Genomic DNA, 24924 nt, shown 5'->3' on the forward strand with positions numbered 1-24924 from the left:
GTTTATAATAAAAACCTACTATTCCTCTTTTTCTTCCGGTACCATGTCGCTCCAGGATGTTGCCGACCATGACTCTCCACAGATCTATCCTTATCATTCTGAGACGCTTTCCTTCCTCCTAAGTCTGTTCGGTAGCCTTTCAACCATCCACCTGCCCAAGCTTCCAAAGTACATCATTCGTTGTCTTCCCCTGCTCTTCTGACCAGCTACATACCCAGTCAATCTCAGTCCTTCAAGTCCCCCTTCTCTAATTACACGCCCCTAACTCCGTCTCCTCATGATCAGCTTCATCAAATCTAACTCGTGCTATATCCTAACATCACTCCTTAAAACTTCCTCATTTGTCCCATGTTCCGCCCATGATACCCTCATCATTATCCAGTTAACCCTCATTTCCACAGCTTCAAACTTCTTCATCTGCAGTGCCATTGTTCAACATCCACTGACAGTAATTCTGGTTTGACACAGCATTCCCAAACCTTTTTCCTAGATTCCACTGACAACTTGTTTCTGATCACCTTTTTCATCTATTTTAATGTATCTCAAGCCATTAGTTTACTAATTTATCACACATTGAATCACCTGTTACAGTTCTGCCCAAATAGTTAAATCCATTCGTTTACCAGATGCTAATATTAATCCTTAATACACACCTCAGACTTCTCTTTTGCTTACCACTTTGCACTCAGTATTCTTACAGTTGATGGTTACACCCTTCTCCTTACTCCCTTCTACTACTATATCCAGTAGATCTTGTAAATCAGTTTGCGACCCAGCCATTGCTAATGTCATCAGTCATAAATGCCTCATTAATACAGTATTCTCAGTTCACATAATCCAGGCTTTAAAAAGTAATCTTTCCATATTTACTATTGAGATGCAACAAGTAATTAAAACTAGAATATGACCCTAGTCACGAAAAAGTATTATGTAAAGGATGGAAGGACTCCAAATGTAGTATGGTCTTGTCTCACTACTAAGCTAAGAGAAGTAAGCTGTCTAAGGACTGAAATCTCCGCCTAGTTGAAGTGAATGAACTACAGCAAGATATACACGGTGTTGGAGAGGGACACCTTTATGCGGTGGCATCAATACAGCCGGGTGGTTCTCCTGCCCGGTCATACCAAAGTACCCCAACTCTCTATCCCCTAAGAGGTAGTTGGTGTACAGCAGGAAAAGGGCAGCTTCAGTCTGCAGTCCATTAGGTTTCGGTTCAGATAAGTCAAGGGCCATAACAACAAAAACAATGGAACCTACACTATACCTTTTCAAGAGCAATATTTTTTCGGATTTGTTTAACCATTAGCAACTCGGTCACTTCTTTAACACAATGACGTATGCTGTATTCCAGTCCTTCTATTTCTTGACTATTCTATTCAAGAGATAAGCTACTATATTTCATTCTGACTGGGCTAGATACAGATTTCGTTTTCCTTCCCCATTTCACTGTTTGGGTGCCTTCTGAAACTGGAAAAATGTTGTTATAGTATGCAGAATAAAATGGACATGATTTCTGCATGCTTAGGTGTTGAAAGGGATGATCACCAAGGAAACTCAAGCACTTACCGTATATTTCATGAAGTTTTAGCTAATGCAATACTGTATGTATTTATTTCTGGCAGTAAGAACAGAAAAATAGAATGTACGTCGTGGAATTTAAGGGATTAATAAACTCCCATAAATAGTTTCTCTGACACGCCGCTTCATAATTGGCTGTTTGTTTGTTTTTTTCGTTGTAACCCATGTTTGTTTACACTCTTGCATCGTGGTCCACATATGCGAGGGTCATACTTGCACCTTACTCTCGGCGGCAAATTACTCTGCTTAGTATATACCCCAATCTTGGCAAAGTATTTCGCATTTTGCCCCAGAAAATCTCTTCTGTGATTTTTTATCATTTTACTATCAACAGGGTGTTTATTAGAAGCAAACAAAAACATACTTAGGATATGGGAAATATATTCCTCATAGCGGTTAAGCTCTCTAATTTTTATAATAGTCGTCCTTGGTTAGAGAGCAGAGGAAAACCTGAGATTGTTATTATCAATTCAAGCGGTTTTTATAACCTAGAAATTACGTTCTCTTTTATCATTCTTATTATTAAAAAATTAAATGCTACTGCATCTAACCCTTGTGGACAACTACAGTATCTTGTAAATATGTGTAATTACTTAAAGAGTTCCATTGACCTAAACTGCGTCTGCACATTAGATGACGTGTATTGAGGAGGAAAAGCCTCATATGAAAAGCTGATGTGGATTTAATATGCTTACAAAGGGAATATTTGGTTTGCCTTTAATTTAATTAAAACTAAGATTAAATTGTTAGATTTGCGCTTTATATATCATGATGTAATGTAACTGTATTTACCCATCTATCTATCTATCTATTGCCAGACGCCATAATCCCGTACGGGGTGGCCATTTGATTCTGAGTTACTTGTTTTACAGGGAGGGGCACTAACCTCCACAAACCCACTTGACACGTAGGGAGCACGTATGGTTTGGTTATATGGTTACCACCCAGCGTTGTAAATGGTTTCTTGGCTTACAGGAAACCATTTGGCTTGTCACTCATTGTAAAGCCACCTGTAACGGAAAGAAAAGCATTAAGTAGTGACAGGAAAGATGGGAGAAATAGGAAGAGAGGAGGGCAGGCACAGAAAAAGAATGATAAAGGCTAAGGAAGAAGTAGGCAGCACTACATCAATTACCACTGTAATTATATAATAGTTGGCACCTCTACAATCCTATGAGAGAGATTGAGGCTCGCCATTTTCATGCACTCTGCTCCTATACTTCGTCAAGCTAGCACGTTGTAGATACACACCTCAAGGACGGTTGGATGCCCAGGCAACCGACCTAAAGTCAGGCTCGTCATCATCTGCTGTCCGACTCTTTCTAGCTAAGTACCCATTATGAATTGGCCAATTCAATGGGGGATTAGCTAGAAGATAGAAGAGTAATAATTAGGTGAGTTAAAATATCACTTATGGTAGACTTAAATCTAACAGACTTATGTGAATTTACTTACTCCCTTAACCTGGACCATCACTTTCGTGACGCTCGGGCATAATGGATCATACCGCGGGGTGTCACTTTTGTGATTCTGTGTTATTTTGAATTCTCCCTGGCTTTCAAGTGGTGGCTTGTGTCAACTATCAGTACTGCCAGTGTCCAACAATAGTCAGCATTGCTAATGTCATCTGTACTCCCATCCATTGTTGACAATTTAGCTATTTATCTCTGTTCTTGACTCCCCTCCCTACCTCCCCTCCATTACCCTCTCCTCTCGCTGTGCAAAGCAAATCTTCCCCGGAATTTTCCACTGATTTCATCCATTGAAATAAGCCCTATGCCCTGTTCTTATACAAAATAATATATACCCCCCCAAAAAAAAAGGTAACTGATAGTGCCATACACCTGGAGTTGGCAAATTATCACCTGGCAACATCCCACGTGCACTTGTTCGCTAATTTTCCTTGGTAATTTCCCCTTGAAATATGCCGTATAATTTATTATCGTAATAAAAATATATATAAGAAAGGAAGGGAGAAGCCTAAGTGATATTTACATTCACCTGGAACTACCTAATTTCCTGCCAATCATTTCACAGCATATAAATTAGCAGCTGTCATCTCACTGACGTTGTCAACCCTTGGCGGCCCCATATCCACCTCGTCATTTAGTTCAGTGTTATTTCTTGAGATGATAGCACTTAGCACTCGCGCCTCTCCATTTCCGCAGTTTCTAGAGGGCCATGTGACCTCTACCCCTACTAAACCTCGTGTGAGAAGGGGTAAAGGACTAAAGGACTCTGCTGTGTAGTGTGAACTGGCTAATTTATTCATGATAATGATGGACAGTGACTACAATCTTTCTGGTGAATCGTGTGATGAACCAGTGGAGGAAATGGTGATAAACTAAGAGTGCTTCAGTGTTCCAAGATCATCCTGGCTCCACGGGAAAGGAGCCCTTATTTACTGGAAGTGACAGTGTATAACATAGTGTAAATAAAATAGAAATGTAAATGATTACTAATATAAGAATATGAGTATAAATACTTGGAGTAATGACAGTCAAAGCTTTGCTCTCCATGCTAGTTTACTGATTGAGAAAATTAATGCCTGGAGTGAAAATAAACTACTATTACTGAAGGAAACTCATGGATAAATGCTGTATTTATATATGTGTAATAAAGTAATAGGAATATAAAGTGTGAGTGTGTTTATGAATAATAAATGACAGAATACCAGCGGGGAACGAGCTCAAGTGGGAAGCTTGTACGTGCTCGTAATTTTCCAATGCTGTTTCAGTGTTTTTTTTTTTTTCTGGTGTATGGATTCCAAAGTACTTGAAAATCATAGAATAGTGTTTCTAGTGATAATATCAGGCTGTGGTAACCATATTACATGGTTTTGGGAAGTGTGAAGTGGAGAATTCGTTACCCAACTTCAGAAGTCTCCACAAGTCCTACGGTACTCGATGAAGGCTCAACAAACACCCCAGGAGAAAGCTGAAGGTATTTTCCATAAGCACATTTAATTATAATATTCTAGGGCTAATAACTGATTTTTGGCAAATATTTTTAAAAAGTCAGTTGGAGCATGAATATCCTCACGGGACACGCAAGGAGTGCAAAAATATGCCCGCCCTTAAGGGGTTAAGGACAAACTTTTGTTGCCTTGAGTGAGGACGTACAATTTGTTTACCAGAAGTTTCTTACGTTTTTGTGTCGAGTGAGGATATCGACTTACAGAAAGTCAAATTTCTGACATTTTTGGTGCCCTGAATGAGGAGGGCAGATGTGTGCTGAAGCATTGAATGTGTTTAAAGTTGCTTTTTTGGGGCATAACCTACTACCACGTTCAGTTGAAGTGGATGACTTGGAAATACATATATACCGAGCTCCGGGTGGAAGGGCAAGTTCCTTCTCTGACGATGAAGGGCTAAACACCGTATTAGATTGGGAGCATGACCCCACTATCCTTTTCATGGGAGGAAAGTTAATGATACTCATGAAGATGTGGAAACTGAGTGTGGGGATAAGATATAACCCTAGAGGTTTAACAACCCAGGGGGATAGGTTTGATATTATGGACCTAATCCCTACACTTCTCAAATTTTAAATGATTAATTAGCTGAGTCGGAAAACGAGCATTTGGAAACTGAGTGTGGGGATAAAATATAATTCTAGAGGTTTAATAAGCCATGGGTATAGATTGATATAGTGGATCTAGTCCCTACAACTCTTCAAAATTTAAAATAATTAGATAATTACCAAGTTGGGGTAAATTTGTGGTTGAAATTAATGGTTAAATTATTAAATCAGAAATCATTCAATATGTCTGTTTCCTTGTTGCAGAGATCTTCTAACAGTAAGGCAGGATGGGTAACAAGAGCCATAAATGATTTCAAACAATTGTTTGACGAAATACCCTTGTCCTGGGAGAAATTAACCCGCCGTGTGCCAGCTATTTTTAGCCCTGTTGGTCACCCACATGCCTGCCATTTATTGACCTTTTATTAGGTAAAATGATAGATTTTGATGTGAAAACAACGAATTTCACCATTAAAATACTCACCAAAGCTCAGAAATGGGTTATATTGAGTCCTGCATACCCGTATACAGGTATTCCCGTTCTCTCACTCTCGCCACGTAGGTGAGAGAAAGCAATTTTCTAGGTAAGATAGAATCAGGTGTTTATCTTGGAAAAGTATAGCAATGTTCAGTACACTTTTCTGATTACCTATTACTTCAACATCTGTCACAGTTTGCGTGTCTCTCAAAGTGATTGAATTGTTTTACACTTACTTGATGATAGGTACAACCTGACGTCACTATGAACAGTTTTGGCACTTACAAGAAGGTGTTTATAGCTTGACATCACTATGTACAGTTCTTACACTTAAAAGAAAATATTCACATCTTGATTTCACTATGTATAGTCCCTTCACTTACGTGAAAATACTTACATGCCTTCGCTATGTACATTCGCTCCAGAAAGTATCGGTGCACTGTGGGTCAGTTGCCATCCGGAATGATTCGACCATTTGGCAGTGACAGCTCGTTAATACCCTTATAAACTGTAACATTTACGGCCATTCCCTACTCATTATGAAGGACACAAGAGGTATCTGATATAGTAGTCATCTATTGTTTGGGATGCCTGCATGTGAGAGGACAGAACAACAATTTCCTGTTTCCTCTGGTCCCTGTGTCATAATATTTAACACATATTTTGCACCGATACTTTCTGGAGTGAGTGTACAGCACTGGGTGAGGCACACAGGCACAGTGAGGCAGAGCGAGTGTGAGGGGGGGGAGTGAGTGGGTGTATGGCCTTGACTGCCTGGGGCATGATAGAGAAACAGTTAACACACATGCCTGCCAATTTTTACCCGCGAATCTTGACATCACTATGTACAGTTCTTACACTTACAAGAAAATGTTTACATCTTCATTTCACTATGTATAGTCCCTTCACTTACGTGAAGATACTTACAACATGCCTTCACTATATACAGCACTGGGTGAGGCACACAGGCAGAGTGAGGCAGAGTGAGTGTGAGGGAGGGAGTGAGTGGGTGTATGGCCTTGACTGCCTGGGGCATGATAGAGGAACAGTTAAAATACATACCAGCCAATTTTTACCCGCGAATCTTGAAAAATGTGGTCACAGTGAATGTTTTAATTTTAAACCATTTTAAAATGGCACTGGCACTGACCACAGATTTTTGTAAGACCGTTTTAAAACGCCACTGGCACGCGGCGGGTTAAACGGTCTCCTAAATATATTGAAAGACCGTATAAATTTAGAAGCGGCTATAGTAAAGGCTGATGATAAAGATCCCTTACAGTCAGAGACTACAAAATCTGAAGATAAATTACAAGAATATTTAACCGTAGTAAAGTCACTAGAGTCAAAATTAGCTGAGACTGCTGCAGAAACGCAAGTTGTGGAACAGCAGAGTAGAGCTGTACTACCACAAATAACGCTTCTGGAGTTTGATGGGGAGCAGAATTGGAAATCCTTTTGGGATCAATTTAGATACTTAGTTCATGATAGAACCAATCTCCCTAAGGTGAGCAAACTCACGTATCTCTTAGGATAGGTCAAAGGAACACCTTATCAGCTGATAAAGGAATTACTAGTAGAAGAAAATAATTATGAGGTGGCCTTGACTATTCTTAGACAAAACTATGAAGATAGGGAACAAGTCATCACCCAGTTACTGAAGGCTCTAACTGAATTACCCATACCTAAACACGATTTTGATTCCTCGCAAAAATTTAGAATTGCAATGAGTTGTAATTTTAAGGCCTTAGGTACTTACGAAGATATTTAGGCATCAGATTGGCTGCTTTCAAGAATTGTGTCCTTTGCTTCTACCTAAAACCAAGGATGCCCTGTATGGTAGGTACCAAAAGGACAAGTTCTCCTACACAGAGATTGAGGAAGGCTTGATGCAACTCTGTAAACATTTGCAAGGAACAGTAAACCTACTGAGATCAAACAGAAGACTGAAAAAAAGAAAAAAAACACTAACCAACTGCTTGGGAAACTTAAGTCAGAGAAGACTAAGCATGTGCCTAAGGAAGAGATAGGTACTTTCCTGAGTTCCTTAAAGGCTGAGGATAAAGTATTAAAGACAAGCTATAGACAAGCTGATGAAATTAGAGAAGTAAAACCTTCCATGGTAAAGGACAGGAAAGTTTGTGCATTTTTTGGTGAACAACACTCCAGTGCATCTTGTCAACATTATCCTGATTATGCTTCTCGAGTAGGAAAGCTTCAGGAACTGGGGTGTTGTATAGTCTGTATGAATTCCGAACACACTTCCGCGGACTGAAAGACTAAATAAAATCTTTGTTTTAATTGCAAAAAAGAATCATCATCATAGTGCTTTATGCCCAAGGATGAAAATTGAGGTTCCTGAACCTGCAAGCGTCAATATGACAATTGCAAGGGGGAATGCTCCAATAGTAATGCCAGCTGCAGTTCCAATAGCAGATGTGAAGGTATTGATTGAGAATAGAAACATATTAGTATATACCCTTTTTGATGTGGATGCTCAGAAAACCTTCATTTCTGCAGACATTGTGGAGAATTTAAAGTTACATATTATTGGCAAGGTAAATCTAGTCATACAGGATTCTTAACAACTAAGAAAGCTCAGTCTTTTGATTTAGTTAGACCTGTAATACAACTAGGCAGATATAAATACCCTATAACAGCAGCTGTACCGGATAATATGGAGACAAGTATTTATATATATATATATATATATATATATATATATATATATATATATATATATATATATATATATATATGGAGCCACAGACTGGGAGGCCCTCAGGCAGTACTTCTTTGATTTTCCCTGCAATGATTATTGCTTCCATGGCCGTGAGCCATCTGAGTGTGCCTTGCACATTACGGAGGTTATTCTCTCGGGCATGGAAGCATACATTCCTTTCTCATATCCTTTGACTAACGCAAGAAAGCCTTGGTTTAATCACGCTTGTTCTAATGCTGTCCGCAACAAGGAGAGGGCCTACAAAAGGTACTGGAGCCAACCCACCCCTGAATCACATCATCTTTACGTTTCTGCCCGGAATCGTGCTAAGTCTGTTCTTCGCTCTAATAAAAATAATTTCATCCATACTAAATGCTCTCAACTCTCCAACTCGAATTCTTCCCGCTCCTTCTGGCATCTTGCCAAAAATCTTTCTAACAACTTTACCTCATCATCCTTCCCTCCTCTTTTCTACTCTGATGGTTCTATAGCTATTTCTTCTACTGATAAAGCAGATCTCTTCGCACAGACTTTCTCCTCCAATACTACCTTAGACGATTCCGGTGCTGTTCCTCCATCACTTCCCCCCTCTGACTTCCTCATGGCTGACATTAAAATTTCTTCAGTTGATGTATTTTCTGCCATCACTGGCCTCAGTACTAATGAGGCATATGGGCCTGATGGGGTCCCTCCTGTTGTTCTCAAGAACTGTGCTTCTGTGCTTACACCCTGCCTAGGCAAACTCTTTCGTCTTTGTCTGTCAACTTGTACCTTTCCTTCTTGCTGGAAGTTTGCTCTCATTCAGCCAGTCCCAAAGAAGGATGACCACTCCCAACCCTCCAACTATCGTCCAATTGCTTTAACGTCCTGTATTTCAAAAGTTTTCGAGTAAATTCTTAATAGAAAAATTTTAAGGCATCTTTCCTATCACAACCTTCTTTCCGATCGTCAGTATGGGTTCCGTCAGGGACGCTCCACTGGCGATCTTCTCACCTACCTTTCAGACTCCTGGTCATCCTCCTTTCGGGACTTTGGCGAAAGCTTTGCCATTGCACTTGACATCTCAAAGGCTTTCGATCGAGTCTGGCATAAATCTTTAATTTCCAAACTGCCCTCCTACGGTTTCTATCCTTCTAACTGTGCCTTCATCACTAGCTTCCTTTCTGGTCGTTCTATAGCCGCTGTTGTAGACGGCCATCGTTCTCCTAGATCTATCAACAGTGGTGTTCCTCAGGGCTCTGTCGTATCACCAACTCTCTTCCTTTTATTCATTAATGATCTTCTAAGCTGTACATCTAACCCTATCCACTCATACGCTGATGACTCCACCCTTCACCTTTCCATTCGGTTCCCGCAACGCCCATCTCAACAGTTACTTCAACAAACAAGGGATGAGGCTATGGCACACCTAATGTCTGACTTGGCTCGTATCTCTGACTGGGGTAAAAATAATACGGTTGTCTTTAATGCATCTAAGACTCAGTTCTTACACCTATCAACCCGATAAAATCTTCTACAGGTATACCCACTAATGTTTAATAATATTCAGCTTAATCCTGCATCATCCTTGAACATGCTTGGGGTTTCATTTACTCGGGACTTATCTTGGAAAGATCATATTACATCTCTTGTAAAATCTGCTTCCAAGAGATTGGGTCTGCTAAGCCGACTCCGCTCTTTCTTTACCCCTGCGCAATTGTTGACTCTATACAGGGGTTTTATCCGCCCCTGTGTGGAGTACAACTCTCATGTGTGGGGAGGCTCCCCACATACAGCTCTTCTCAATAGGGTGGAGTCAAAGGCTTTTCGTCTCATTAACTCTCCTCCTCTTACTGACTCCCTTCAACCTCTGTCTCTTCGCCGCACTGTTGCATCTTTATCTCTTTTCTTTCGCTACTTTAATGGTCACTGCTCCTCTGAACTGTCTGCTTGCATTCCTCCACCTCTACGACGGGCGCGTAGCACCCGTCTGGTAGCAAACTCTCATCCTTTTTCTGTCCAACTCTCTCATGCAAGAGTTAACCGTTACTCCCAGTCTTTCATTTATGCAACAGGTCAGCTCTGGAACTGTCTCCCTCTGTGTGTATTTCCTGCTGCCTATGATCTCCAGTCTTTCAAACGCAGTGTGTCCAGGCATCTCAAAATGATTGGATCTTGAATTTGGCTCTATATTGTATTTTGTTTTTCTCTTGGAGGGAACTGTTACTGCGGGCTCATGGCCTTTGGTTCCTTCTTCCTTGCATAAAAATTATATATATATATATATATATATATATATATATATATATATATATATATATATATATATATATATATATATATATATATATATAAACCTCTGATCATCTACAAAGATCAGGGATAAAATTGGCTAAATGGAATGTGAAATCAGATACCGTGGGTCCCATCAAAATGATAATTGGTTCTGATTACCGTGGGAGATTCCTACACGGACTTTCAAGAAGAATAAGGTACAGTTGTTCAAGAGTCCAGGAGATAACCTTATTATGGGTCAATTGCCTTTTCCAAAACAAGTTAAAGGAGAGGCTAAACTAGTAGACTCAGTTTTTGTTACCCCCACACAATCATTGATGGTAGCTAGAATAGGTGCAGAACTAGAACCTACTCAGATAAATGACTTTTCATTCATTCATTGCCAGACGCCATGTATGCCAAACGGGGTGGCAAAGGGCTTAGAGTTAATTGTTTTACATGGAGGGGCACTAATTCTCCACCAACCCCACTTGACACGTAGGGAGAACGTTCTACCAACAGCATCTGGTGTTCTCAGGAGGTCACCCATCCAAGTACTAACCAGACCCAACGTTGCTTAATTCGCTGATCGGACGGGAAGCGGTGTACTCAACGTGGTATGGCCACTTGCTGGATGTAAATATTGAACCTGTACACATATTATCGGACCTAGTCAGTGTAGGAATACACTCTGGATCCGACCCCTGAAGATAAAATAACTTTGGACTTGTATAACCAGTCTGTGGAATTTAAGGATGGACAGTATTGGGTAGGATTACCATGGAAATTAAACCATTCGGAGTTACCAACAAATTACCAAGCAGCTAAGGCTCAGTTAAATTCTCTTCTAAGAAAGTTGAAAGATAAACCAGAACATCTAACCCTACATGATAATATTATAAAAGATCAATTGAAGAATATATTTATAGAAGAGGTAGAAATCCCTGTTAACCACAAGGAAGGACATTATTTGCCACATCATGATGTAAGCAAGGATTCAGTAACTACTCCCATAAGGATAGTTTTCAATTGTAGTAGTAAAGCGTTCAAAGGATCAGCTACCTTGAACGATTGCCTATACCCTGGACCAACACTAACAGAGAAGTTAGGAAATGTGTTCCTAAGATTTAGAGAGAAACCTTATGTTTATACAGCAGACATTAGCAAGGCTTTTCTCAGAATAGGACTGAGAGAGGAGGATAGGAAATTTACAAAAATTCCTCTGGCCTCATGATCCTCAAAATGAGGATAGTCCATTGGAGACTTACTGTTTCCGATCGGTGTTCATTGGCTCTTGTGCTAGTCCTTTCCTACTTTGCAATACTTTAAAACATCATTTTGAAAATGCCAAATGCCCAGAAATAGGGCAGGCTTTTTGCATGGATAATTTGCAAGGTGTTGCTGATACAGAATCGGAAGCTTTGAGGACTTATGAAGTACCTAATTCCGAATGTGGGAAGGCAAATTTGCCGTTACAGAGCTGGAATACAAATTCATCGCTTTTGAGGAATAAAATAAAAGAGGATTATCCAAATTCTGACATTCCCAAAATTCAAAATATATTGGGACTTAACTAGGATACAACAGCTGATGTAATAAGTTTGAAACCAATTAAGTTCTCTGATGTCACTCTCACCAAGAGGTCCTTGTTAAGTCAGGTCTCCACGTTATTTGACCCATTAAGGTTGGTCAGTCCTATAGTTATTACGGGCAAATGTACAGTGCAGGAGGCTTGGCGAAAAAAGTTTGGCTGGGACACGGAATTAGGTGAGATTTATGTAGAACAATGGGAACTGATTAGAAAGGAGTTTGAAACCACATCAAGCATATGTATTCCCAGGAAAATAAATAATAATGAGAAGTCGCATTTACACATAATTTCTGATGCTTCTCAAGGGGCATATGGAGCAGTAGCTTATTGTACAAGAGAGGATAGTGAGATTATTATGTCCAAAGCCAGAGTTGCGCCAGTTAACCCGCCCCGTCCCGACCACTTTTTCACCACTGGTACCCCCCAATCCCAACCATTTTTGGACCCAAATTTTTTTTGCTAAAACTTTCACTTTTGGTCAGAAACGATGGTCAGTCACGAAGAAATTGTTCCCCGGGGTCCATAAGTGGCCTAAACAGGTATACCTTGGTCACACCTGGTACCGTGTTCTCTGTAGGTGGTCTGAGCCTCTAACGTTTTCTATGGTATTATAAGTCTGGGAAACCAATGAAAGTAAGTAGATATGTGTTTATTACAAACATAAAAACATGTGATAAAAGAGTAAATTGGATTTTATACAAAAATAGAGCTGAAATAAGCATTGTACCATCGTGTGAAACGAGTAAAATTGGGCAGACTGGTCACGATGAATCGCTAACATTCCAGAATCATGATACATATCATATTTTCTACTTACATAATACATCAACAATAACATTATACCATTTTACATATTATTGAACTGTTTTTACGTATTCACAGGCCTTTCGATAACATTTAGCGTAATGTTAGCGCTTATTTACGTAGTAAGTGAACTCGCTGTGACTGTTGTTTCAACTCGTATTGTGTTTTTTCTACTTACATAATACTTTCCTAATAACATTATACACTTTTCAACTTTAGAGAACTGTTTTGAGATAGTTTCAGGCCTTACGTAATATTTAGCGTAATAATAGCGCATAATAACACACACGGTGAAGTCGCTATGACTATTATTTCAACTTACAACCTATTTTTGTACTTATATAATAATTCTCCACTAACATTGCACATGTTTACACTTGATATAATTGATATCACATAATTTCAGACCTTACGATTCAACTGAGCGTCATATTATCGCTTACTTACACAGTGAGTGTTATCGCGATATCATTTATTTCATCTTACATTAGTATTCAACTTATAAATTACCTTACTACTAACATTACAACCTTTTCCACTTTATATAATTCCTATCACATACTTACTGACCAGAATGTTCTACTGAGCATAATATTTTCGCAGATTTACACAGTGGGTGTACTCGTGACATCAATTATTACAACTTACACTATTTTTCAACTTATACGTTTTTTTCATGCTAACATTACACCCGTTTCCACTTTATATTCTTGCTATCACATATTTACTTACCAGAGTGTTATACTGAGCGTCATATTTTCGCAGATTTACACAGTGGGTGTAGTTTTGATATCACTTCTTTCAACTTACACTATTTCTCAACTTATACATTACTTTCCTGAAAACATTACACCCGTTTCAACTTTATATATGACTTAGCACCTACTGACTGGCCATACCATTATAATGAGCGTCATATCGCCATCCCACACAGTTTCAGTAGTGTAGGAAATTATGGTACTCTTTGAAACATGCCTGAAGGCACAACGCAACATTGCACTCGACACACTCGTACCTTGTGTCTTTTCTCTGAGTGGATGGTCTGACTGTCGAGTGCTTGCATGCATGGCAGCGGCGCTGGGGTTTACGACGGTTTGGGTCGGAAGGGATTGTGCTAGGATAGTGGCGTCCTGCGAGGCGTAGGGGAGTCTGGGCAGCCATGGGGGTGCGGGTGCGGTGTGTGGGTCTGTCCTGGGCATGCTTGGCGATTATTTCACGTGCCAGTTCCCTCACAAACCCCTCAAGGGTCTCGGATACTCCGGTGGTCATGGCGTGCAGGTAGTGTGCGTTCAGGACCATGATGTCGAGCAAGTGGAAAAAGAGTTTCTTGTACCACTTCATCGTGGTCCTGGCACAGTCAACACTGGAAATCATCGAGTCTGACTGATCCACTTGCCTCATGTTCAGATTATAGTCCAGTACAGGCTCGGGTTTCCAGACATTGCGCCTCCTCTCGCTACGGTGATCCACGGAGTCTGTGCGGTGCATCAGGGGGCTGTGAACAGTTGATAGGAGGCAAACTTCCCTGTTGTGGTTCCACAGGGTGGCAAGGATGTTATTGGCCTGGAAGAAAACCACCTCGTTCTTGTCAAGTTTCCTCCCTATCTTGACCATATGGCGACGGTTTCTCTTGACTGTACCACAGACTCCGGTGTCGTGTTGGTGGAGGAACCTAGCGAGAAGAGGGCTAGTGTACCAGTTGTCCAGGTACAACACATGACAACGATGAAGGTACTCCTCTATCATTGTCTTCACCACGGCCCCAGAGAGTCCTATACTACGATCTTCTGTTATATCTGTCTGTGTGCCCGTGTACAAGACTATGTCTTGCACATAACCAGTCTTACAGTCACACATAACAAAGATCTTGAACCCGAAACAGTGTCTCTTGCTGGGTATGTACTGCCGAAAGGAAATATTGCCTCTCCACAACACAAGACTCTCGTCTATGACGAGGTCTCTGTAAGGATAAAATGAGGAGCGGAACATTTCCCGTAAATGATCAAATACCAGCCTAATTCTCCTTATTTTATCTGTGTTATTTGCATTGGCTGGATCTTCTGCATCAAAAAAGTGGAGGTGGCCGAGAATATGCTGAAATCTATTACGACTCATCCCTTTCCAAAGAAAGGTGTGAGGATCATTGGGTCAGTTGTCCAGTAGGCAGGAATTTGGTTTTTCCTTACCACACCCATCAAGATAACCAAGGCCAAAAATAAGAACATCTCTGAAATTGTAATGGGATAGTCATATTGTTGGGAATGTCTGCTCGTGGTTCCCAAACGTTCACTTTCACGGTGCTGTGTTTGTGAAAATATATTGGTCTGTTCCACTATGCGCCCCACAAACGCCTCCCCAAAGAACAAGTGGAAAAAATCCACCCTAGATGAACCCGCATGCACACCTGGAGCCGTGCAACCAGACCGCCACTCCTCAGTGAAAGGGTGAATGATGGGAGTAAAATTACTCCCATCTTCCCAGTTCCACGAGACACCACCGTCTCCAGCCACGTCCCCATCGTCCCCTTCGTCAGGGTGGGGAGGTGAGGGTGGTGGGGGAAGTTGGGGAGGTGGAGAGAGGCGCCTCTCATCACTCGCACTTCTCTTCCCTCTCCCTTTTCCTTTACCCTTTCCCTTCCCTTTCCTTCCTTTCCCCACATCCTGGGGCTGTGGGGAGGAAGTTTGGGAATATTGTGGGGCGAAAGACGTGCTGGGGAGTGGCTCCACCTCCTCTCCCCTAGGCCTACGTGCACCACGTGCTCATGCTGCCTCCCTCACACCACTTTCCCCTTCACCCCGCACTCCTGCCACACCACTTTCCCTTTCACCCCGCGCTGCTGCCACACCACTTTCATTTTCACCCAGCACTCCCACCACACCACTTTCCACTTCCCCAGACAAAAGACTTGCACCATACCTGATATGTCTTCTCGCCCCACCTTCTGATCCTCGGGGTGATATTTTTTCTTTTCCCAACCACGAGGCAATATCACGTCCTAAGCCGCCGTCATCCTCATCGTCCTCATCCTCGCCCTCATCAGATTCGGGATGGAGAGATAGCCGTGCACGTGGTTGGGGAGGAGGCTGGCCTTCCCTTGCCTTACGGTATGTCACATACTGCTTTTTCCGGGGCGAAGGGACCTCTTCATCACTGCTTGTTATTTCTTCCTCTGGCTGGATGTAATCGCGATCCACCACATCATCGTCAAGTGGAGAATCACTGTCTCCAGTGAAGGCTTCCAGGGCGGATGCAATTTCGTCGTCTGAGAGACCTTTCCACGCCATGTCTGACCTGGGTCACTGCTAACAGGTGAGTGACCGAGACAAGGGCGAGCGCAGGTCACGCGGGGTCTGGGACGCTGCCCGCCTGGCGGCAGGTAGGGGAGGCTTGGGTACGTGGGCGAATCGAAAATCTCGCGCGAATTTTGAAAATTGTGGAAATTATGAACCTTGCAATTGCAGGACGTTGAAGTACGTCAACGGGATTGGCAGTGACAAAACGTGAGGACATGGAAGTACGTCTATGGGACGCCGCGGGTTAAAGGAAGAATCCTACCTCAAATGGAAATGGCTTCCATAGCAGTAGGTATTAAATTGGCCAGGTATTTGACCACTACTCTTGATGCTCAGATTGAGGATATTTATACATGGACTGACAGAGAGATTTGACTTTACTGGATAGGAAAGGAACACGGTAAAATTCCTTTCGTCCGCAATAGAGTGAAGGCTATTAAAGAAGTCTCCCAAATTTAAATTCATGCATGTATCCTCTAAACCAGTGGTTCCCAAACTTTTTCTGGTCGTTACCCACTTTTCATACATGATCCTTGTCCATGGCCCCCCTTCCCCAACCATAACCCATGACTACAGTGACTGTCTACACCACAGTCCTACACTCATCATGTCCATATAAAAATCACTCTAGCAAATCCTGTAATTTTATTGATTCCATTTGTTATTTTCTCTTTTGTTAAGTATTAATAAAGAAATGTGTATTTTGTCTTAGCTGAATCATATATATATATAATTATTGAAGTATTCACAGGTGGGCACAAACTGATTATATGGGGAGGCGCACACGGTGATCAATGTTGCAACTGTGAATGGATAGTTAACTGAAAAATGTGAACATCCTTGGTGATACTCATGATTCAAGACCAGGTTATCATACAGAATCCATAGTTTAGGAAGCCCTAGAATTAGATTGAGTTAAATTATCTACTCCCCTAATACATCTCTATGCCTTATTTTATGTCAACAACACAGAATCAGATAAAAAAAGGTAATTACACAGGCAAAAAAAAAAAAAAGGACGTATTACTTATGTGTCTGGCAGCAAGGCATTGCACAAACCTGTACCGAACCTGTGTAAGTTCTCTCCACTGACTACCTACTCGCTAAACTCCTTCGGTTCAGGTTATGGCCCCCTACATTCTGATATATGGCCCCCAGTTTGGGAACCACTGCTCTAAACAAAACCTGGCTGATCTGCTCTCGAGAGGTTCGACTGTAAAGAGACTGATCAAAGATAACGTGTGGTTTAAAGGTCCTTAATGGTTACTCACTAAAGACTGGCCTGAGCAGAAACTGTATAATGTTGCTGAGGTTGCTGTAGTAAACTTGGAACCTGTAGTACCTGAGCCAGAAGTAATTGGCATCAGCCGATTTTCATCAGTAAGACAACTTATTAACACTACTAAATTAGTTGTTGAATTTTTGAATAAGAAAGTGGGGTTTTAGAAGTTAGATTCCATGGAATATTGGCTGAAAAGGATACAAAGGAATTATTACGGAGAGATATATGACCTTTTAGGCCAAGGCACTGGGAACAAGAATAAGTTGATAAGAGATTTAGGCTTGTTCTTAGACAGAAAAGGTCTGATTAGGTGCCGGGGCCGAATAATAAAGGCTGATTTGCCTCTCCAAACTAGACATCCCATATTATTACCCAAGAGTGGATACTTTGTACAGTTAATTAAAAGGAAGCCCATGATTTGACTCTTCATGGAGGCAGACTTTGGCTCGAATCCGGGAAAGGTATTGGATCCCTAAGGGTAGATAGGTCATGAAATATCTTAAAAGCTGCATCACAAGTAGGAGGTATGAGCAACGACCATATGACTATCCAGGACCACCTGCCTTACCAGGGGATGGGGTAAATGTGAGTCGGCCCTTCAAGGTAATTGGAGTGGATTACACAGGGGCTATAACTGTTACAGGTGAGGGAACTCCCCATAAGGCTGACTTATGTGTGTTTACTTGCACCTACACAAGGGCAGTCCATCTAGAAATGGCGGAAGATCTGAGTTCAGAGACATTCTTCAACGTATTTCGAAGGTTTGCCACTAGAAGGTCTTGTCCTAACAAATTAATAAGCGACAACGGAACCAATTTCGTTGGAGCAGCACCTTTACTTTTGAACATAATGAATGACCCAAAGGTTAAGTCAGCACTGGAAATCCGAAATTGTACCTGACAGTTCATAGCTCCAAGAGCACCATGGCAAAATGGATTTACCGAACGAATGATTGGTATCATGAAGAACTGCCTAAGGAAAACATTACACAGAACTAAGATCTCAAGAGAAGAGTTAAGAACAGTGATAACTGAAATTGAAGCTAGGACTAAAAATAGACTCCTAACCAATTTAGATGACACTAGCATTTCGATTGAGGCCTTGACACTGGCTCATATGTTATATGGCAGAAAGCTCCATCCGGTGCCTTGTGTAGATATCCAAGGAGTAGATGATCTTACCATAGAAAAGAAAGAATTAGGACAACATCTGCAGGAGGGATATCAACGTTTGAACGCGATATTGGATACTTGAAATAGACACTGGAGTGAAGAATATCTTTTGAGCCTATGAGAAAGATTTTATGGGGCTCAGACTGCCAGTAACAAGTCTGCTATAAACATAGGAGATGTGGTCTTGGTGAAGACAGAACAACCAATATCCCAGTGCCCATTAACTAAGGTAATCTCCACGCACCCAGATTCAGAGGGGGTGCTGAGACTTGTAAAAATAAAATGTAGGGGACATACCAACATAAAAACTATTGATAAACTGGTACCCCTTGAGTTAGCAGCTACCCCGGATACAGGGGATGGTGGAGATCAAACAGGTCAAGATGCGCGACCTAGAAGGGCCGCAACACAGGTTCTCAAGACTTATGGACAGAACTTGATACAGTATATCATTTTTCGCCCGGCCCCAAAACTGTGGGAAATATTTTCCTCAGAACGGTTGCGCTCTCTACTTTTTGGAATAATCGTCCCTGGTTAGAGAGCAGAGGAAAACCTGAGATCGTTAATATCAATTCAAATGGTTATATAACCCAGAAATTACGTTCTTTTTAATAATTCTTAATATTAATAAAATAAATGCTAATGCGTCTAACCCTCATGGACAACTACAGTACTGTGTCTTGTAAATACATGTAATTATTTGGAAAGTTCTATTGACCTAAACTGCATCTGCACGCTAGATGACGTGTCTTGAGGAGGAAAAGCCTCATATGAAAAGCAGATATGGGTTTAATATACCTACATAGATATTGGGAATATTTGGTTTGGCTTTAGTTTAAATAAAACTAAGATGAATTAGTTAGATTCGCCCTGTATATGTCATGATGTAATCTAACTGTATTTACCACTGTAATTAAATAATATTTGGCATCTCTACAATTCTATGAGGGAGACAGAGGCTCGCCATTTTCACGCACTCTGCTCCTAGACTTCGTGGAGCTAGCACGTTGTAAATACTGTACACACCTCAAGGATGCTTGGATGCCCAGGCAACCGACCTAAAGTCAGGCTTGCTGTCACCTGCTGTCCGACTCTTTCTAGCTAAGTAACCTTTACGAATTGGCCAGTTCAATGGGGGATTAGCTAGAAGATGGGAGAGTTTAGGTGAGTTAAAGTATCTGTTACGGTACACTTTACTCTAAGAGACTTATGTGAGTTTACTAAGGAAAAATTTTTGGTGCCTTGAGTGAGGACGTACGATTTGTTTACCAGAAATGTCTTACATTTTTGTGTCGAGTGAGGATACTGACTTATAAAGTCAAAATCCTGACTTATGATAATATGCAGAATATATTGCTATGGAAGACATTTTTTTTTTTCTAACAGAACAGAGGAAGGAAAAACAAATGAATAAAAAAAAAAAATCCATACACCAGATTACTTGTGTCCTCTGCTCATAAAATATATGTAACAGTTAGACTTGAACAGCTGTAGGTTGAAGTTTGGAGGGAAACAACTCTGGGGAGGCGAGTTCAAGAGAGATGCAGTTTGGGGAATGAAAGGATTTCTATAGGCAGAAGTTCTGCAATATGGCTGAGTGACATTCCAGTCATGAGCGCTACCAGATGCCCGTGTAGCACGAGGGAAGGCATGGACAGGTGGCTCCATAGACGCAACTTCATCTGAGCATTTGCCATAAAAATATATGGTAAGTAAAATAATGCATGGGAGGCAACATTCCTTCTTACTTGTAGGGGAGGTAGTTTATTTGTAATGGAAGGGTTTTTAATAATTCTAACAGCTTTGTTCTGAATTTTCTCTAGTTGTTTTAATGCAACCTCTCCACATCCATTCCACAAGGGTGAGCAATATTCAAGCTGAGAGTGCACATGACTCTTATAAATTATAGTTAACTGCTCGTCAGTGAAGAAGTTACGGACTCTGTACAATAATCCAAGTTTCTTTAAAGTAGTTTTACCAAGTGATATAACATGAGAGGTCCAGCTGAGGGCATTGTTAAGTGAGACACCGAGAATTTCAATACTTTTGGAGATGGGAATATTAGTAGCATTGAAGGTAATATACGAATCTAGCAATATCTGTCTATTAGTAAATTGTATATACTTAGTTTTATTAGCATTAAATGAAACACGGTTGTTTTGTCCCCATTCATGATCGTAGTTAGGTCTTGATTTATGGAGATGGCTGTACTGAGTTGAGAGGTAGAGATATTAGACTTTGTAAATGGGTGTCTGAGTGTGAATGGACTGTGTAGAGTCATCTGCATATAAGTGGATGAGATTGTGGGTGACAGATAAGAGATCATTAATATGAACCAGGAACAGGGTTGGCGCCAGAACTGATCCCTGTGGCATGCCAGCGTTAATTGAGTGGAAATTGGAATATACATCATCTACTATTACTCTTATTTTCCTGTCACTGAGATATGAGGAAATCAAAGGAACAAAAGACGTTAGTCCATAGCAAGGGAGTTTGGACAGGAGGGAACGGTGCCATACTCTGTCAAAAGCTTTGGAAATATCAAGGGCTACTGCATGAGTTTCTCCATGTAGGTCAATTGATTGATGGATGGTATGAGTTAGGAGACTGAGTATGTCAGTGGTGGATTTTTCGTGACGAAAACCATATTGTCTATCACTAATTAAGTTGTTGGGTTCAAGATGTTTAACAATGTGCTTATTAATTAAAGTTTCAGATACCTTACCAAGAGAAGATGTTACAAATACCTGAGTGTTATTAAGAATACACACCAGGAAAATATCCAAATTAGAGGACGCCATTGTTTCACTAGGTACAAAGTACAGTATTGTGATGAGAAAAATCGATGCACATTTTAGTCGACCAATTATGAAACCCCTACACAGTGTTCTGAAATGCCTGCTGAGCGCCGAAAATCGCAGCACTGAGTTTCGAAAGACACTACTCAGTGTCCCGTTATGTATCGTGAAGAAGTGTACCTATATTTACGGTATGTCCTGAGATATACACAAAATTCCACACACCGCTAGAAATGCTATAAAGGATCGGTAGAATATAATTAAAATGTCGATTAAACTTATAGCGATCGTCTAGAAATGGAGCTAGTTGGTCTGAATATTTATAAAGCCAGTGTCAAAAGAGCGAAACTGGATTCATAAGGAGGTAAATTTAGGAGACTCCTTGTCCCATTTTTCCTAACGATATTCATTCTGGAAAACGAAGGATGAGAGAGAGAGAGAGAGAGAGAGAGAGAGAGAGAGAGAGAGAGAGAGAGAGAGAGAGAGCCAGACAGACAGACAGACAGACAGACAGAAGGCTTACATTAATGCCCATCGTCTACACGAAGTTTATTATGATAGACATTTCTTTTCTAAGACCCAGTCTTCCATTTGCAGGGAGATGTCGGAAGGCGAGATCCAGTAGGCTGGCAGGAAATAAGGCATGCCAGTAAGTCGGCATGTGTGTAAAAATGGAAGGAAGACAGTGTATGTTGTGAGGCATGGTGGTGTGTGTAGGTGTAACTAGGGAATGTTAAGAGACACTGTTGGTTGACCGATAGGATGAGCTATGCTGAGATGTTTGTGGGGAGTTAAAAAGATATTGGACAGTTCTGACACGAGCAAATTTCGTAGATAATCCCCACCCAGTACTATATTCTGCCTTCCAACTTCCCTCCTCTTTGATAGAGAGTAATTTACTTCCTCGTAGCATTTCTTTTCTTGTGTGCTGCATAGTGGAATTACATATAACGATTTCATGTGATCCCTCTCACCTGCACAGCCAACTAAGTAATGATCGTGATAATACTATAGGCAGACTGATAGGGAATAATAAAATAGCTGGGATGGTGGTGGATGGAAGGCAAACGTTGTGATGTATGCAGGTTAGGAGGAAGGAAAAAATACGCCCGGATTGCGTAAGCGAGAAGAGGTTACATAATGTCCTCAGTATTCTATGACTGGCTTTAAGCTAAATAAAACTGTCTGTTGTTAGCAATAAAGTAATATTAAAGTTGTCCCAGATTTGAAAGAGTTAATGGTAGCAATCATAACACTCTCAGACTTGAATGGCTCACCCTCAGCTGAATAAAATCGTCTGCCATAGGCTGGAATAAAATGTCTTAGTTGTGCAAATATAACATAATGGTTCCAGTCTTAACATTCATGTTCCATTGTCTCTCTCTTGTAAGAATTTGGTCGTGTATCATCATCTGGAACAGAACGCTAGTTTCTCAAACCATGAATGAGTTGATTGAACTATAATTAACATATTTAGGCCACGATAGTTTACTGTAATCTGAAGAGAATTGCGTTCCCAGCTGAACAAAAAGCACATGTCGTTAGCTGGAATAAAATGCTTGAATTCTCCTAACCATGACAAAATTAGCGGCACAAATGTTATGTTTCAGTTTTCTTAGGTCACTCCTGGCTGAAAAACAAAAATCTGCCTTTAGGTGGAACAGAACATTACCTTTGTCTCGATAACATGAGTGTGGAAGGTACCAGAATTAACACTCTCTGGATTCTGACTCACTACCAGCTAAATAAAATCGCCATCTGTTATCTGGAATAAGACAATAGAACTGACTAGACTGTAAGAGAGCTAAAACAAGAGGAATGAGAATGATGAAAAAGGAAAGTGAGGGAAGTGAGTGAGGAAGAGTGTGGTAGTGAGTGAAAGAGTGAGTGTATTGAGTGAAGACGTGTGTGTGTGTGTGTGTGTGTGTGTGTGTGTGTGTGTAGTGAGTGAAGAAATGTTTCCGGAGTGAGTGAGATTGTGTGTACAGTATGTGGAGAGTGTGTGTAGTTACTGAAAGAGTGTACGTGTAGTGAGTGAGTGAAAATGATGTGTGGGAAGGAAGAGTGTGAGTAGAGTACAAAGAGAGAAAAAAGAAACAGTATGGAGGGAGGATGAGAGTGCAAGAAAGGATAGGGGGAGATTAGATGAGAAGCCTTCGCTGAAACTGCGTCACTGAAATAGATATCTGGATTGTAAATTTGACAGTTGCGCCTAGTAATCTGCAGGGAGATTACGGCATTTAAAAAATAAATTGTCCGACGTAGTCACCGTCATCCATTAACCTAAATCATCCTTTTTCTTCCTGTCACATTCTCACACTTGAGGTAGTATTCCCAGCTAAGGAAGCTGTCTAGCACCTCCCCTTTAGCGAGTTATTTTGCATGTTTCATCTTGACATGCATTTGTATATTGCGTGCGTCACTATAATGTTCGCATATATATATATATATATATATATATATATATATATATATATATATATATATATATATATATATATATATATATATATATATATATATATATATATATATATATATATATATATATATATATATATATATATATAAAGTGCCATTAATGAGTCCAGGAGAATGATGAATGGGTAGAGGGAGAATAACTGGAGAAGGAACGGAAGGAGAGAATGGAAGCAGGGGATTATATGGGACTGTTTGAGGGAACAGTGGAAAGGAGGGGAGGAGAAAATGAGAAGAAAAACTGTTTTTAAAGGCGAGACATATCTTACAAAAATCTCTCCCTCGCAGCGAGAATGATTTTTGTTTAGGATAGACCTTTCAGAATGGAGGGAAGATATAACCACTTCACTACTCGCATGTTTTTCAAACCTGTATAAATCGTGTGTTAGCAGCAAGGACAAAAATAAATACGGGATTCTGAGGCGGAAAGTGTCTGTAAAGAAGATAGAGACAGTAGGAACTAAGTTACATGATTAAAATAGATAATTCTTACTAAATGTATAGGAATGAGATAAATCTTGAAGTATTTCATTCTGGCTGCCTTCAAGCGATTTAGTACCTCCGCCAGTAAGGTTTTGTTTTTTTTAGCTCGGTTGTTTGCCTGTCTATCGCTATTCATCTATAAAAAATAAGGAAAGTACATCTTTGATAGTCACCGCCTCTTCAACCATGTCCACCATCCCAACACATCCCAAAATGTGTGCATTGTCTTTGGACACTCCTCAGACACGCCACACATACCCCTGACACACCGCAGAAGTAGACCAGGCACAGCAGCAATATCACTCACCCTAACCTGCTTCATGAGTGTGATGCTCATATACTCCACGTTTGCAGCTTACCAGTTTTCATCCTTCAAAAAAGTAGCGACACGGTGAATAAGTGAATGGTACAGTTAGGAACACACTGCATTTTGTTGCCCTTGGGAGAGCGCAAAAAAACAGTGGGATGGC

At 40.7% G+C, this 24924-nt stretch overlaps 1 pseudogene; it reads right to left on the reverse strand.

Annotated features, from left to right (window-relative positions):
* Nucleotides 1-11066: 11066 nt before the first annotated feature.
* LOC145391572 (5S ribosomal RNA) lies at nucleotides 11067-11184 on the reverse strand (annotated as a pseudogene).
* Between the last annotated feature and the right edge of the window lie 13740 nt (nucleotides 11185-24924).

This window comes from Coenobita brevimanus, chromosome 18, assembly GCF_032717465.1.
Source record: "Coenobita brevimanus isolate Jiangsu-jjx chromosome 18, ASM3271746v2, whole genome shotgun sequence".
Taxonomy (NCBI): Eukaryota; Metazoa; Arthropoda; class Malacostraca; order Decapoda; family Coenobitidae; genus Coenobita; species Coenobita brevimanus.